The sequence below is a fragment of the Serinus canaria genome, chromosome 3, assembly GCF_022539315.1.
Source record: "Serinus canaria isolate serCan28SL12 chromosome 3, serCan2020, whole genome shotgun sequence".
NCBI lineage: Eukaryota > Metazoa > Chordata > Aves > Passeriformes > Fringillidae > Serinus > Serinus canaria.
In genome coordinates, this window is record NC_066316.1 from 62,640,244 (window position 1) to 62,659,333 (window position 19,090).

Genomic DNA, 19,090 nt, shown 5'->3' on the forward strand with positions numbered 1-19,090 from the left:
GTTCACAGCTGCACAACCCCATTATTTTAGGTTTAGCCTGTGATCCACCACACACCACATTCTGTCTCAAAGAACAATGTATTTCATCCTGTTTCTGTTTTGACCATTTTTCATATCTGCCATTAAGCTCCAACTTTGTCTTTCAGACTACATTGGGAAGATCTGCCTACATACCTGCAGTGATACTTTCCTGTTCTTTTTAGCTATTAACCAAAAAACTGTTGGGATATACTTTGTACTTTCAGTTACCAAGTACATTATCTTATGCAAGGCAATATTTTTTTGCTTCTCTCTTATTTGTCCTGCCTGACCTTAGTATACCAATTTTTGTTCATATTCTATTCATGAGTTATCCCATCCCTGTTATGCTGTTAATTTCACAACAGTGATGAGAGTAAGTTTTTTGCATTAATATAGAGATGCCTATATATTATCTCTGGTATTTAGTCTAGAAAGCTTTGATGGGTTGACCAACTGTTCCCATTTTTATTTTTTCTAAAAAAACCTTTTAGGGACTTAGTGGCTACTACGAATAATATTTTTGTATCTAGAATCTTGTTATTTGTATTTAGCTAGGATCTTGTCACATATCACTGCTAAAGCAGTCTGATACCACTCCTTCCTATATCAGAAAGAGAACAATTTAGGATTATTTAGGTTGGTGAGGTGATTCTCCACTCTTCTGAGGTGAATTCAATTTGTCAGGGGATCGCTGAACTTCATTTCCTGCCTAAAGGACCAAAGCTTATGCTCTTGATGAACATTAAGGTAGTCAAAATTTGAGTTTCAGTTACAAAGAAAGTATTACACATGCAAATATGTCAATTACTTATGGAAATTGCAGGTTATATGAGTACCTGTTCATTTGCATGCACAATTACCCAAACTGAATAAGAAACCATGACAAATTTAATGGGCCAATTGGGTGTGCAGTCAGGCATTCAGCTGACTCATGCCTAATTGGGCACACTACATTTTGAAAATTATTTTCCCAGGTTTGTGTTTACCTTTAACATTTTGGGTGAAGGCTCTATAGTAATTCTCTCACAGTTATAAAATTGAACAAAGGGTAATCACAGCTGTCCACAAAGAACACACAGCAGCACTGCCTGTAAGCTTTTTTCTACTTTTCTTTCCAGTTCATTCTTGTCTGAAAGCTATACAAGGTCCAGGCCATGATGTTCATGTTGTCATTAATCAGTTTGCAGAATCCATTCCACAGAAATCATTTTTTTTTTAAAAAAAACGGCATCAATAGCACCAACATGCAGAGGTTATAACTGACTTTTCTCTCGATTTTGGGATTTAAGGATTGAACTACATACACCTAATGCTTGCTCACCATGAAGTTATGCTTCTAATGAGGATGACATTTAATTCACTGGGGACCAGAATTTTGGAGACAGGCAAATATAGGTATTTGTGGATGCCTGATTTATGCACATAAATGTCAGCTGGATTATCACAAATCAGATACCTGCACACATATCTACATTATCACAAATCAGATACCTGCACACATATCTACATTATCACAAATCAGATACCTGCACACATATCTATCTATTACTTACATTGTGAGTGGCTCTGCACATAGGCAAACTGATAGAGGTGTACAGATCCACTCCTAAGTCAGACAGGGGTTAATACCTGGGGTGCAGTACAGACACCCACAATCATGTTAGTCACAGCTAAACTGGCTGCAAAGAGCTGAAGAAGAGTCTCATAATGAAGCACAAACGATTTCAAGAGGAAACAATAAATGTAAAGTAAGTCTCATGAAGGTAAGCAATTGTAATTCTGTATGTATAGCAGCAGCTTGCAATAAGATTTTATGACTCACTCATACTTTTAAATGAGACTGTGAAGATCCTGTGAACAACTCTTTGGGAATGTAAGCCCAGTACTCAATAATAGTTACAAAAACAATTAGAACATGTGGATTATCTTATAAATTAAAAAATTAATTAATTTTTAAGCTTAAAAATTTAAATTTTTTAATTGAAAAATTCATGGAAAACATGAATAAGAGAAGAATGGTATATTATTTTTATTGAATATAAGATAAAGGGTAAAAAATGAAGTTATAGGCAGCAGGTTTAACATTAAGAAAAGGAAGCAAATTTTATGAGGTATACAATTAAATTGTAAAATCTTTTGCCACAGGGTGATTTGGATAGCACAAATAATAACAGGTCCAGAGATTTTTTAATAAAATTTGGAAGTTACACTTAGGTATTCTAAAATATGATGTTGGAGATGTCCATCCACTAAGCTGCTAATCTCAAGTGCCAGAAGTGCAGAACGTGTCAGGAGAGGTGGCATTCTGTCCTTCCTGTATCTTGTAGTCTTTTCCTAAGCATGAAATGTTGCTAACTGTGAGACACAGACACTGTTGGACTGTTGACCTTGGTCCATATGGCTGTATTCACAATATATCTCAATCCTTTCCTTGGGAACTTTCATTTGCCTTTTCCCTGTCTTGTGTTCTGTTCTTTTTTCATGTAAGTACAGTGTTTGTTCTCAAGATTATTGAACTGCAACCTAGTTTTTTCTGACCATTTCCCCAGCTTGTCAAGATCATGATATTTAAATCCATTTCCTCTCGTCTTCTCTAGTAACAATGATTACATGAAGAAATGACTGAACACAATAACACTAAACCTTTGAAGACCTGCACAATAAAATTGCCTTAAAGATCATAAAACTGACTGATGACATATACAAGGGAATTATAGAATTTTAAAATTGTGATATAGATGTCAGGATAGATCTGGAAAGATGAAATGTTATGGTTCCCAAAAGTCTATATGATTTTCCTTCTATGTAGTCCTTTTGCATAATATCACTATTAGTATGGAATATCCTAAGAGTTGTTTCTGGCTTATTAAAATTTATAAGATTGGTGCAACTACTGTTCTCAGTTTGTAGGCACATGTTAAATTAAGATGAGTTAAAAAAAAAAAAGTCTAACGTGATGTTATTTTTGAATTATTTCATATTACACTTTCAAGGGAGGTTTTCCTTCTGTTACCAAATGGTGATACTTAGAGGCACAAAAACCTTAATGCACTGAAAGCCTGTCCTTGGGCTGAAGACCCCAGTGCTCATTATTTTCACTTCTGGCAGTAGGACCAGGAAGGAAAAGAGCTGCTATGTGCAACATAGTGTTGCTCCCTCTGAAGAATTAAAGTATGTTAAAGCTAGCAAAGCCCTGTGCTAAATAACAGCTTGACCAGTGGAAACCCACATTTGCCAGGCTTAGCCAGGGGGCTGCACATGCACAGTGACAGACAGCAACCTGTGCAGATATCCTCTCAGGTGTCCAAAAATGGATCGCACAAAGGCAGACCTGGGAGACATCTAAACTAATCATTCAGAAACAGAGATGGAAGGAAGGAAAGCAGGGAAGAATTCAGGCACTCTATCCTGTTTTGCACCTCTTTCTTGTTCTGTTCTGCCATCTTTCTTTCAGAAGATAAGGAAGAGCCAGTGTGTTTTTTTAAAGTGTGTCTGGAACAGAGGGCCTGCAGAGCCACTCAAGCTTCCACTCTTTTTTTCAACACCACAGTGTACTAAGACCTCTCTCACTTTTGGGGAACAATGTATTCAGGGAGGAAACTGCCAGAAAGAGAGGAGCAAAAGGTATTTTTATTCCCTTCCTCTGGAGACACTAGACCTTATACTAACTCACTTTTCATGAATTTACCTGAAAGTGGACTGTACATGGGTTAGAGGTCACACTCATGATTCTAAATTCCCTCAGTGAAATTAGCCCTAAAGAAATATTTTAGAACTTTTCTCTTTAAAAGATATTTTGTTTCAGATTTGGTAACTTAGTCCCCAAGATGACTGTAGCTGTGATTTTCTTTTCTGAGATTTCTAACTTGACAAAAGTAATTTGTAAAGTCTGCCTTTCATGAGGTGTTTGATTTAGTGCCACATATGAGTCTTATTACAAAATTAGTCTCTTATACACCAGTAGAGAAGACATTAAATGGATTAAGAATACACTAATTGGCAGATGCCCAAATGCAGCTGTCAATGGAGACTTATCATGAAGTGAGGAATATTCTGACAGGATGATGATCTCTGTACAGGGATTAATTCAATAATGTTTTATTAATGCTCTCTAATAATACACAATATCATTGTGGGTAAAATGTGTGGATGACACATAGATTGTCAGAATAGTGGATAATAATGATGTAGACATCTAACTTGTCAGTCTGGGCCCTCTCAAACAAATGATCTTTTTAAGTGCCAAGTATCTCTAGACAAAAGCATCCTGGACCATGCCTGGGAAACTAAATGTTGCATATGAAACAGGGACTTGGTTAGAACCAGACAGAATCAGCAACTGAGCATGAGATTCCAGGGTGATGATAAGGTGAGAGGGGGCTAATGAAGACACTGTCAGTATGCAAATAGGGGAGCTGAGGCTGGGGACGAGAGTGTACTTTGTTTTGTGACACTGGTGACAGCATGAATACTGCTGGAGAAACTTCCAGTAATTGCCACTATCTTCACACACAGCCAGCAACCTTGCTCATGGTCTGTTGCTCATCACAACCTGTTTTCCTTCGTCACATCCTTTGGACAAAGCCTCCAAGTTGGTTCAGGACTAGGAGAGTGCTGTGAGCACTGGGCAGCAAAGCATTGCTGTGCTTGCAGCCCCTTTCCTTCTGCCCCTGCTCCTTTGCTCTTGGTATCAGCTCTGCCCAGCACCCCATCCCAGCAGGATGAAGCAGCAGACTCAACCCCACATCCATGCTCCCCCACAGCCTAATAACTTTCTTCATTCTTATCAAAAAACATGCAAGTATTTATTTCACAGTGAGGCTTGATGTATGGCTGCATGTTTGTGGACATTTGGGCAGGCATAAATCAGATACACTTTTTTTTCCAGTAAGATATATCTTTGCACACCCATCACATTCTTGATATTAAAAAAAAAATATGTTTATATAGTGAAACAATAAGATAAAAATTTATAAATCCTCAAATAACCTTTTTAACAACAACAAATCTAGACCCACAAGGTTTCTCTTCTTACTACAAACAGCATAAAAAACCTATTACAGATTTGTGCTATAAAGACAACTTCACCCATTCTCAACGTCTTCTTTTCATCAGATTACATAGCTGAAATAGGCAAGTATAAACTACTATTATTGATAAAGACTATGACAAATTATTGAAAACAAATCTACCACCCTTGGAGTCACAGTGCTACTAAAGATTAAGATTCAAGCTGCTTAGAAAACACAGAAATGTCTAATAAGGGTTTTGATATTAGAAGTTCCCCATTAACTAGTTTAGACTGCTCACAATAACATTTCAGACTCATGCATAAATACATTATTAGCTAAATTATTCTTGTTACTCTACTAACTGGAACCTTTTTTCCCACTAAAGGAATTTATGCCCAATGCCCAAATACTGTCTTCAAAACTTTTAGGTGCTCATCTAAAAGCACACCTGCTTTCTGCTTGAATATGTCATATTTAAAACACCCTTGTAAAAATACCTTCTTAAATATTGAAATATCAAATTTTGACAAGTACAATAGCATGCTCAGTCCTTATACTCTCTCTCACACACTTGAATTTGACAGGAAGGTTCCTTCAGGTCATCCCTACATCAGAAAAGAAATCTGACCCCTCACCAGCCCATATGTGAGAGCAGTCAGACACATGCATCACACTAAGCACACACTCTTGTTCTCTTCCTAAAGCAGACAGAAGAGAAGGACCTTCTCCACCCAGCTGAAAGGGTGCCTTGCCTGCACACCCAAAGACAGAGAAAAGTGCATGCAAGTTATAATCACAGAGGAAACTAAAGATATGTCTGGAAATAGAATGTCTATCACTCCTTAAAAGAGATGTTTTGGGTTGTCCTTCATAGCCTCCCAGCTCTTCAAGGAGCTCCATGCCATCCAAACTGAAGACCCAAGCTCTAGCCTGCTCCTCTCATTAATGCTTTTGGAGACACAATATAAGAGACCGTGGTCTGAAGCCGAGGATTGCAATGTCATAGGGGATGGGGAAAATAACACAGATCTTCTCAAAGGAGGGCCTGAAGCTGCTGTCTGAAGTGCCAAAATCACCTAAATCTGATGTGTCATAAATTCTTTTTTCCTTTACATTTACAGTTGCTTTTTTTCCTTTTTCTTTTTTTTTTTTTTTCATGAATAATGCACCAATCCTCTAGCATGAAACCAAGCTAGCTCCAAATCACACCAGGCTGATTCCCCAGAATCCCAGAGGAAGACTATAATCAATATACAACGTCTTTTTGCAAGACTTTAAACACAGTAGGACTACAACCAATTAATGTATTTTAGAGAAGCCAGCCATCCTAAATCATTGGTAAACACAAGTCCAGAAGATTAGACTGCTGGAAAACCTATCAGTGAGGTGCAATGGATTGCTATTATTAAAGTTTCTAGTGGGTTCCCATGGAAGGAGTGATTGATTTCCAGTAAAAAGCATTGGATTCACAATAAGAAAGCTACCACCAGCTTCTGTTTAAAAAGAAGATGTGAAATGTATAAAGTAGTTTGTGTACAGCATCCTCTTTTCCTGCTGTTAATTCTTTAAATTACCTTTTAACTGCGTCTGATATAATTTCTTTTTCATTCATTAGTCTCAGGTGGCCCTATCACAGAATTCTCAAAACAAACAAGAAAATATCCTTCAAACCTTTACAGCTAACATTGTTACCATCCAACATTTCACAGAAATGTGACTGTATAATGAAACAACAGGTACTCAGATGTATAGACAATTCCATGGCTGGAGCCAGAAGAGCATAGTATAAGGATATACAAGAGGGTAAGAGCTATTCCATGTGTTCCAAGCTCAGACAGTCTGTGGAAACACAGAGAGAAGGGTTTTTTAAATTGTTAAGAAGAGCATGTTGCTATTCTGAAATAAACTCAGGCCACAGAGTGTTCTGATTCCTATTGAGATGAATACTGTCAGGCCATACTTGGTTTTCAGGCTCTCAAATTTTCTGATTCTGCCCTCAGTCATACAGGAAAAAATTGCCAGACTAAGATACAGGAGCAATACATAGACTTAGGCTCTGGTTATGCATCCTGTCATTTTTGGAGGAGAGCCATACACATGTTGGTCCATCTGCAGCTTCCTGTGTCTGCACAGCTACCAGTGGCTCTGGCTGCTTTCAACACCCCATGGAAAAGGGTGGGTGCTGTGGCACTCACATTTTCTGAGCAGAGAGACATAATTCTCTCTCTCAAGTTTTTTTCCTAGAGAAGCACAGAGAGAAGAAGAAGAAAAAAAATTCTTATCTCTACTTGCTGTGCCTGTTGTTTTACACATGTGGAATGTGTTAGAAAGATTGTTTACCTGAAGTGATTTGTCAGTTGGATTCTGCTGAGGATTGTTTTGTTTCCTTGGCCAGTTGGAAAAAGCTGTGTCCTGACTCTTGGGAGGCAGTCATGGGTTTTCTTTAGTATTCTTTGTAGTATAGTTATAGTATAGTATAATGTAATATAATATAGTTTAACAATGCAATTATTCAGCATTCTTAATCAATGGAGTCAGATGCCAATCTTTCCCTCTGTTGGGGGACCCTGATTTTACTATAGGTGGCTGCTTAAAGAACTCTTACATTTGAGAGCAGTTTCCAACACTGGATACAGTAAATCTCCAACAGACACATCAAGATAGACATCCTAATTCATGAAACACTTTCCTGCCACCCCTTCTCTCACTTTCCTTTTACTCTTTTGCCTGCTTTAAAGCCTCCATTTGCCTTTAGTTGTCTTTTTAAATTTCAGAACAAGTGAGTACCAAAATAACTTTTTCCTGGCTGCTGCAAGCAGCAAATGACAATCCTTCCTTTGCTGACTGGTAGGTCAAGAGAACCAAAGCTCCATCTCCACTCCCTGTTCCCATATGAGTCAATGTTCAGCTAGTGCTCAAACACAAAATTTCATTGCTCAGAGTAAGGGTCTGAGTTATTGACATCTCCCAACCAAGTTACAGGTAACTTCAATCCCAAAAGAGTGTTCTGAAGATTTCCTTCACTCTATGAAAAATAGAGTAATTTTTAATTTAAAAATGTGGTAAGTTCCAGCTGCTCCACTTAAAAGAGCTGTTGATCTCTGGGTTATAATACCCCTCAGCAAAAGTATGGTGAGACATTAGAATGAAGCCTCTGAAAGAAGTTTTTTTGGTCTCCATTGCTGTTTGAATGGAGGCTGATTTTTTCAAGGAGGAGATTTAGATGACCACACAAGAAGTGTTCTCCAGATCCATAGGCAATGAGTCCATGGATCCAGCAGAGGACCCTATGATTTTTGGATTTTTTGATTTTTTAAGGGAAGAAGAAAAATGTCAAACTGTAATGTACACCCATCTCATAAGCTAGTTTGATGTTCAATATTTGCTGAATGTAAAGAGGCACACTGCAGTGCCCTTTATTGATCCATCACAATGCAGATCAGTTGTTCAGGAAGCCTGGACTTATATTACTCATACTTCTGAGGACTTGAATATTCACCATAATAAAGATCAATGCAGAAAGGTTTTCTGCCATATCACAGTCCATTCATTTTGCCTTGTCTCTCAGAGGAGTAGCTGGGGCACATTTCAGTACTTCTAGCATGAGCTGACACATCTTCTGAAGGAGGTGAAGGAGAGGTCAGATGTGTGCAGCAGGGCCTCTTTGATGATGCAAGCCTTATTAACTGCATTTTATTAAGCAAGAATTGCCTTTTAGAGACTTACCTCTTAATTACACATAAAAGGTGCCAAACTAGCTTCTTTCATTGTTTAATAACTTGCAAAGAAACAATTCTCTTCTCCTGTGGACTCTGTGTGCAGTGCATGGGCTGTTTCAGGTTCCCATTATGCCTCCCCTGCCAGTCATACCAACAGCTTCCCCTAGCTAAGATTTCTGCTTTAGGAAAGGATGAGTAGTGCCTTAGAAGTGACTGTTCTTCTTTATTGATGAGGGTGCACAGAGCTAGGTCACATGTAAATTAATGCTGGTCAGGTGAATGCCACCCCTTTTAACTCAAGCAGTTATTTGTCAGCTGCTCTTATTGTATGTTCTCCTTCATGTAACTGTCCAGCAGCTGTAATTTTGCATCAAAACACCATAACAGCAAGCAGTTCCCTACAGATTAACAATGCAAACCATAGCATTTGGAGCATAAATTATATTAAGAACTCTGGCTTAAGGCGGATGGAGTACCTTCCATTGTGGTACATTTAATTTGTCTGAAGAATGAGTGGTGAGCAATTTAAGGGTCATCATGAAGAAACAATGACCTATTATAGATGCAGATCAACAAGAGAATGATTTTCAGCTTTGAAAATAATATACAGATATTTAGAGGTGTAGGTATAATTGTAAGTATAGACACAGATATTTGGGAATCTGGTTTTCACTCATAAAAGGAAAAACATTGACGTAACACACTTCTTTCCATATGGCAGAAAGAAAGATTATTTTATCTTGAATACAGAAACAAAACTCAAAATAATATGTCATACAACTGATACAACTCTATTGTGAATTCAACCACCAGGAGCTAGGGTCCAGTTTCTCTGAACCTAAGTGACAGCAGGCCACTCTTCCTTGTGCTGCCCTTCAGATGCTCTGCTCTGTGTTCACCTCCTGTCTGATATTATTCTTAGGCAGTTTCATTTCCATCATACAGCTTTTTAGTCAGGACTGATTGAAATGCATATTTCTCATTCCTAGCTAGCCCTCTGAATTGTAGAACCGGGATTTTTGAGAAATAGATGACAATCAGGAAATTAACATATTTTTTCAAGTCAAATTTATCTTTTCCAGATGTGTTACACTCACAAAGGAAGAATAGGATCTTTCCTGATAAAAAAGATGTCTTTGACATCTTTGTGGACCCCAACATTGCTTGAAGTCTGTATGCCAGAGAGATTCTCCAGCTGACTTGCCCTTGCACTCTTGTTTTAGAAAATACACCACTCTCTCCTTGAAAGAAAAATTCAAAAGCCACTTTTTTTGGATTTTTTTACAATGTGCTCCATGAGGGAGGAAGCAGAACCAGAATACAGCTCTCTGCTTCCTTCCCTTTCTTACCTGTTCTCCCCTCACATTTTCTCCAGCGTGGATGCCAGTCAAGGGCAGTGAGAGTTAATCTCTTGGCTGCCCTTACAGAGAGCTGTGTGTTTCACAGTGCACAGCTTATCTCCCAGGGGAGATGACAATAACTATGAGTTCTCTTCTCCACTGATCAGAGCAGGGATTCAAGTGATTACCTCACATATAGATGTCTAAAGTCAGGTAATGTGAACTACCCACATCTATCTTAATGATATCAAGCCCCTGCAGCACAACAGTCTTTGAAGAATCCCAGAAGAGGACAGCTCTTACAACCAGCAAATCTCAAATCCATCACAGTGTTGGACACTAAATAAGCCTGTAGCATACAAGCTGTTTTAGTGAAGGTAGGAAAAGCCATACTGGGGAAGACTAAAGGTCTGCCTAGTCCTGTCTCTGACAGTGGGCAGCAGCTGATGCTCAGGAAGGATATGAGAATACTGCAAGCAGGAATGGATGTTTTGTCACCGACATAGTTTATGAAAAATCCTTTACTTAGGAATTTTCCTCTCCTGAGAGCTGAGAAGCCTCAGGAACAATTGTAAACAATTCTTATCTGCTGCTGTGGAATGCCACGGGAAAATCTCTGATTGGCCCCGTCGGACTGTTTCCAGTTGAGAGCCTATCACGGGGCACCCGTCCAGTGTTTCGGGCTGAGAAGACTTTTTGTTTACACATTCTTTTCTATTCTTAGGATAGCCTTGGTAGTGAAATCTTTCTCTTTATTCTTTTAGTATAGTTTTTATATCTTATATATCATATTATAATAAATCAAGCCTTCTGATGCATGGAGTCAACTCTCTCGTCTCTTCCCTCCTCCTGGGACCCCAGAAAACCATGAAACAGATGTTTCCCTGGTGAACTGTAAGAATACTTGGAGCCCTGTGTCTCAAGACCTCCCTGAGACAGTGGACATGCTCCTTTTGTGTTTAATGACCCTGAATAAGTAGTCCTTTTATGAAAATCTTTTTGGAAGTCATATATCTTCAGTATCTACAGTTCTCTGTAGTAATGGTGAAAAGAATTTAATTAGAGGATGAATGAAGACTCATTTTTTTCTTATGCATCCTGAATATGCAGCCTGATAATTTCATGTCTATCTTTGCAGCCTGGTAATTTCATGTCTCTTGTGTTACTCCTTGCTCATGTAAGAAAAAAAAAAAACAGAAGACTAAAAACCACTCATGAGTTTTTAGGCTTTTATCATACTTCAAACCCCACTGGCTATTTGCAGGGCTGAACTGTCTCAGCACATTTACTCTCCATGTGCAAATGCCATTACATCATCTTTGCTATCACTCTATTAAAACCATTCAGCTTTATTATATCCTTGCCTTGATGTGCAAGCAAGCTGAATACTGTACTTTCTAGACTGACTATTGATGGTAGTCAACAATGACGGTACTGCAAAGAGAACAAATTTTTTTAATAAATAACACAACAACATGATGTGCTCTCTGCTAAAGTAAATTGATTTTTAGTTGAGAGCTGATCAGAAAGGAAAGGGAACCATTACGTGCTGGAATAATACTTTGAGCATGGCATTATTTATCCTAACCCTTTAGTTCCTTGCTATCACTGTTGCTCTAGATCTTCACTTTTCTCTCTCTCTCTTATCTACCCTTCCATAGGGGATAGAGGGAGGGGTAGATTGGTAGATTTATTTCCTCTCATAAATTTAGAAATTTGTTGGTTTTCACATGTGAAAGTGAAAAATTAGAAAGTGATTCTGACGCCCATATCAGAATTGTAGGATTTTGAAAAGATGCAAAGCCACAAACTCATTTATTTATTATGCATGCCAGAAGATCTGAGGTTGAGGTCTTTGGCTGTCATCAGGTGACAGAGGATAAGGCCAAAGCTTTGGGGAGGATAGATGAAGAGAAAAAGAAAAAAAGAACAAACCTTTGAATGGATGGAAATGGTTCTGAAGGACTGGAGGTACACACTGATCAAATCATGACCTTCCTGAAAGACACCTACAGCAAACAAGAGATGCTGATCCAAACAAAAGATAAAAAAGGAAATTTAGTTCATAAGAAAAAGATATAGATTTTGAAATTATACTTGCCTCAAATTATGACTAATTGTAAAAATCCCAAAGGTTTTAACGAAATAAAATATCCAAGTTGAACCAGAAGCATTTTATGCCATAGTTTTAACAAACACATCATCAAAGGAATAATTCTGTCAAAATAAATGTATTTAAGCTGTTTTAAAAAATTACTTCAAAAATGTAGATGATATTGAAACGTTTTACAGTTTCAACTTTGTTGTATCCAAAAGATTCAGTAGAAAAGAGCTTCTTGGAAAAATTCTGACCAGTCTCACTCAGAAGAATAGAGAAAGATGGGAAAAAATGCAAAGGCTTAAAACTGTCCCTTCCTGTGCAGCCTGACTCATCACACAGATGCAGGAATGCAAACAGGGTGGCATTAATCATCTGTGCCCTGGAATTACAGACATCACTATCTGAGCATGGAGGCAATAAAGCTGAGCAGTGCATTGCTTAAATTTATAGAGCAGGTGCAAGCATTAACTAAACTTTTCAGAAGACTAGTCTTGCATTTTAAGATGGGAGTTAGTGATGTTATTATTTTCTAGTTCAGTAAATCAGGAAGTAAGTGACTTTTAGTGTCCTCTTAGACTCTTTAATCTTATTTCAGTTCATTTGGTAAAGGAACCAATATATATTTGTGACTTACGACTTTATATGACAGAAGTCAAGCAACAGAACACATTCAATTTAGGATCTTCTCTTCCATGAGAAATTGTGGTAGTTTGGCACTAGAGACACAAAATCAGAATGGACATGAGAACAAAACTTCCTTTAAAAAGCACAATGCTGATCATTCAGACTCCTGATATCGCTTTTATAATCAGAATAGCAGGCTTGATTTACAAAAAAAATATACATTGTTTTAGTTATAGGTTATAAACAGACAGAAAATCAATTTAAAAATCAAAGCCATTTTGAGAAGGAAAATCAAAGTCAGGTCATTTTAATCAAAATGCTCTTGCAAATAATGACTGCAAACTTGAACATTAAAATCAATACCAGTACTGCTACTAGCCTCTGGTAGTTTTCCTCAGAATATAAATAGTCTCTTGGGAAACTCTCTCAGCTTGAAAAAGCTGACAGTTTTATTCTCTGCCTTCCCAAAATTAGTTCTCTGATGGCACTGATACTTTTCTCCCTAGGGTGCAGCAGTTCTGTTCAGTGAAGCTGTGTGACAAAAATCCCATGGAAACTAAAACCCATATAAAGTACCACTTATAAAGAAGATGTTTCCATATCTGAAATGCAAATCTAGGAGCTGTGTTGTAACTGTTCTCTATGCCCCTTATTATTTAATGACTTCAGCCAAACACAAACTTACTTCTGCAGTCTGAAACCCACAAATACCACTCTGCAAGCAAGGAGCAGTAAAAGGCAGCAAGTAGGTTCCTTTTCTTTATGTGGTGCCCAACCAATGCACAACTTTTCCTGATAGACTTTTGTAGTAAATAAATTCCTACCTGAGATTTAAAATGTAAATAAATAAATAATTAAACAGGGGTCATCTTATTAGTGCTTTTTTTTTTCCATCTGTGTGAATAAAGAGAAAATTATTTTTATCCTGCAAAAAAATGCTCAAGACAAACAGCGTTATTTGCATTTTATTGTCTCTGCAGAAGTGTAAATTGCTGTCATCTTGGGCTTTAAATTGCACTGTTAAGGTGCTTGTAGGAGAGGGAAACTAGGCAGGAAATTGGCATCATTATGCATTTTTAAGGTGCTTATATTTAATCATTAAAACCAGCAAATATTTGAATAATAAACTGGGGGAAATATAAAGTCAAAAATAAATGTTTGTAGCTACAGGATTGTGAAAATATCATTTGATGAATTACCTTGAAAGAGAGGAAAGGACTCATTTCCTCCCCTTCAAAAAAAAAAAAAAAACCACCAAAAAAAACAACAAAAATTAAAAACCCTCACAAAAAATCAACTCATCATGAATAAAATTGGAAGACAGGAAATAGCAACAAATGAAGATTAAAGAAATTATTCTCTAGTAGATCCATCTGCTTCCTTTCATAATTCAGGACATTAGCAGGGAAATTTAAAGGCAATGAACTTGAGAAGAAAAACAACGATACCAGGTCACATTCCCAGCTTCTCTGAAAACCTCTGCAAGATCTTCCACCAAACATGAAGTGGCAGAGGATGTTACTCACAGGAATTGTGGCTTCAGGTTAATCTCTGTTAATGACTGGATTTTAATTAATCCACACTGCACTGTAGTTGCCTCTGTATTTTACTAAATCCTTATAATGAGGCATTTTTATCATAGTGAGAAATTACCAGCAGGCTAAAGCTTAGAATCACAAAATGGTTTGGGCCAGAGGAAATCTTAAAGACCACTTAGTTCCAACCCCCCTGCCATGGGCAGGGGCACCTTCCACTAGACCAGGTTGCACAGAGCCCCATCCAAACTGGCCTTGAGCACTTCCAGGGATGGAGCATCCTCACCACCCTCTGAATAAAGAATTTCTTCCTTACATCTAACCTAAATCTCTCCTCTTTTCGTTTTAAACTGTTCCCTCTTGTGCAATCACTATCTGCTCATGTAGAAAGTTGTATTACTAGAAGACACATTCCTTTTCCCTTGTCTTTAATTCTGGAGGTTGAAGACCATCATTCCCTAAAGTGACTGCAAACCACATCTCTTTAAGAACTGTGTATCTGACAGGTAAGCTTGCAAGCATTTTTTCAAACACTCTCCTGAGAGTAGCATCATTATTTCATTGTTAACTTTTTTCTGTATTTTTTTTTTCAAAAGACACTATATGTCAAAGGGTTTTAATGACACTGAGACAACTTAGGAGACTATTGTGGTGTAGCCTGCTTGCACAGGGGTGCATCAACTTGATGTAGCACATGAACTGAGATCCATGGCCACAGTTTTCTTAAAGAAGAAGAGAAAGTCACATGAACAAGAAATTAAATCAAAAAAGATAAGTTGTGAAGTGCCAGGTCCATATTTCCTTTCTTTTTTTTTTATTTTTCTGCAAACAAGACAATTTGTTTCTCCTTGAGGTCTTTGCTATATGAGCATTAAAAAGTTTTAATAGTAATAATATAGAGCCTTAATAGAAAAAATCCAGTTCATAACATAATGCACAGTTGTATCTCATACCTTATTCTGAGCACTTTCAGATTTCAGGGTATGTTCTCGGTTTTTGGTCTCTTTATCTGAACTAAAAGGGTATATGCATTAAAAAAGGGTAAAAGGGTAAATGCATTAAAGGGTTAAAGGGTATATGCATTAAAGAAAAAGAAAAAAATGTAAAGCTTTGAATATATTATTTTCCACTACTGTGTTAATTTAGAAATTAATTTGAGGCTTCATATTTCAAATTTTATAAAATTTAGTTTATGTGTCAAAATCTAAAAAAAAAAAAAAAAAAAATCTCACTAAGATCAGTGTCCCAGCTGCTTCTTCATCAGGGTTAGACTTTATTTGGTGATTCTAGGATTGGGACATGGTTAAAATCAGTCTCATTTTTACTTCATTGCTCCATGAGGAAGAAATTACATGTTTGTTAAAAAAACATTTTTAATTTTCAGAGACTGAAATGAAAATTAATGCTATCAAACCATATGATTATCTGTTTTCTGCAGCATTACCACTGATGGAGATAAAATTTAAGCAGTCATATTTAAATAATATTTTTTCATTCATATTTTTTCTGTAAATTTAATGGTGTAAGTTGCAAAGTTGTATATCTGAATAAAAGAGAGTGATAGTGTAAAAAAAATTATACCTTTTTTGACCAGTGTGACATATTTTTGCTACATAGGCTCTTTCTCAGTTGCTAATCTCCAGGGGTTTCAGCAGTTAAGCTGATGGATGATGGGAAGAGGATTTCTTGACAGCCCAGTAATCTGTCCAGAGGGGAAAGGATGCTGTTGGTCAGGGATCAGGTAGTGGAAGGGCTTTTGACTGGGCAACCATCTGGACACGTCTGGAAGGCCAAGGGATGTTTTTCCCCAGTACTCAGCTCATGGGAATGAGAACAACACTGCCAAGAATCATGCAGGCAGTGCAACAAAACACTTTATTTGCTACTGACACAAAGAATTTCTGGCTTTGTGAACACTTACTTGGTTGATATTGCGCTCTACAGACAGAGATGTGTGTAAACACTGCCAGTACAATTGAAATTATTAGCACAGCTCCCATTTTCACTGTCCACTCCTCTACCCTTCATCACTGCAGCATTACTGTGAACTGCACCAGAGCTGTGGTAGCATGATAGGTAATTAACTCCACAGACAAAGCTCCCATACTCCTGAAAATCCTTGTGGCCATGCCACTACACTGATGGGAGTTACACTGACTCCAGTCTCCTTTTGATTGGAGGTCATGTATGGACTCCTGCCCACAGGGAGCAAAAAGCATTCCTCTGCCCACTTACCCACTCTCATGGTAGTAAAATGTCTGTGTAGCCCCAGTGTAGGTCCCTATTGTCTCCCAGTTCCCTCAGAACAAAGGCAGGTCTGGCACTCTTTCCCCCATCCTCCAGCCCACAGGCTGGTCCCTTCTGGTAGGAGCTGAAGGTACTGGAGCTGCACATGAACTCCAGCCAGCTGCACATCAGAGCCAGGCAACCTGAACATGCCACAACACACAAGATGCCAGCTTTGAGACCTCTTTTTCCCACAGAAAACCAACATTAGGCAAGGGGTCCAACGTGGGAGCTGGGGTGAGACAAGCAGACGTACAAACACACACACACACACACACACACACACACACACACCACACACACACACACACCCCAGAGGTGACACACTGAGATCACATTGTTTGCAGGGAAAAGCAGCCTGGCAGCACACAGATGGGTAGTGGCTATAACTCAGAACTCTGGCATTGCAAACTACACCATCACAAGGGAGCAGAGAGCTGTATTGGCACGTAGCTTGTACAGTTATGTCATGATGAAATGCACCCTTGTGCAGCCATGGCTTATATACTGTGTACAGCCATGCAGCACCTGGGAGCTGAGGGACTGACTACATTCTCACATTGATGAGAACCCATCAACATTTTTTCAACATGCTGACATAAGGAATGCATCTGCATACAGCACTGAAATTATGTATGAAACAAGAAGCTACTGCAGCCTATTTTTTTTTTTAATCTGTGTAAACCAAAGATACAGAAAATATACAGAAGAGATGAATAAGTGTCCTTGTGTCTAAAGCAAGGCATACTACAAAAATGACATTAAAGAAGCACATAAACACATTACTGTAATTTACTGGGCCTCACCTCTCATGGGAAAAAAATCTAGAATGAAATGTGGTCGTTCAGCAGGCAGTGCTCCAATGTCACACAGACTCCTCTATCCTACCCTGGTTAATCTCTCCTGAGAACAGAAACATTTTGCTGAAGAAAGGGACATCTCTGTGAAGAACTAATACCACTTCCCCCTGATGTGGCATCAAAAGAAAAGTCAATGAACACGAGACGATGGTAGGGAACGCACTACACACGGAGCTTAGAGGCAGGAGAGTAGCAATTATCTTGGAGGGGGAAATGAGCTTTTCTTGTGTTGCACCTCTAGTGATCTTCTCCTGTGAGATAAAAGAGACTTCCAAGTGACAGTTCAAAATGGTATTGTAAATGTGAAATATGTTAAATCTCTAAAACTTACTGATGGGTGTAAGAGCCATTCAGTGTTACCAGACTTTCATGCTGACATGCCACTCGGTATTTTTCTTTCAATACCTTGGTAAAAAAAATGCAGTTCATCCAGTTAAAGTATGTCTTCCATATATGTTTTACCACAAACAAACACTCCCATGTACAAACACGAAAATATATATGTGTTTTAATTTTCATTTGGTCATATTTTATTTAACAGAATGTCATTCTTCCTCAATAACCAATGATGATTCAAAGTAGTAGCACTCTCCAAAGCAGCCCACTGATCACACAGAACTGATGATATTTAAATATACAATATAAAGAGTGATGTTTCACAAAGTTGTTTTATCTTCAGACTTTAGGTTAGAACACAACTGACCAAAATTAACCATTTCACTAGGTCCAAGAATAAAATTCAAACTGACAACAAGTTGTGAAAAGAGAATAGTTATTGAAACTTTACAGAGAAAGAACATGATTAATAAACTTGTCCTGGCTTTACAAATCTCAGACCCCCTGAGTCCTAACAATACTAAACTGAGAAACAAACAAATTTTATCCTGAGGATACAAGCATTGTCTGTAAATTACTCCTGCAATTTAATTTTGAATTTTGATATGGTGCTATCATATTTTCCATAAGGCTCCAAAGTAGATTGCTGCATGCAAAAAGAACATTATTCAGTAGTTACTGCTATGCAAGTACTACAGATCACAGGAGCCTTAAGGCACAGATTGACAATCTGCAATTTTAGATGTCACCACGACTAGCTGTTAAGCATTATTCTCATAACAGAGCTGTATTAATAGATTATGTCAGTGCTCTTGTATTTGCATGAGTGCAGAATCAACAGAGTTAACATGATTTGTGCACAGCCTTCACTGGGACAAGAGTACTTCCATAAAATGTTGATTAAAAGTTGGGGCAGTAGCTCCTATGTGAAGAGTGACAACTAACAGTCAGGGAAGCTAACATCTTAAATCACAAAAGTTGTTTCACCGACACTTCTAGCCAGACTCTTTCGTTTTTCATTCCTTTATGATGTGGTTGGCCTTGGTCTCATTTTCCGTCTCACCCTGTTAACTGGAGATTTATAGAGGGGAAATCTTTAAAATACTGGTCCTCAAGATCTACTCTGCAGATTATCAGTATGTTTGGGTTTTTTTACCATTTTCTTCAGTTATTCATAGAATAAAGCACACACAGAAGACAGGATGCTGTTGAACACAGGAGGGTAGGAGAAGGGATGAAAAGCTGGGAATGTTTTG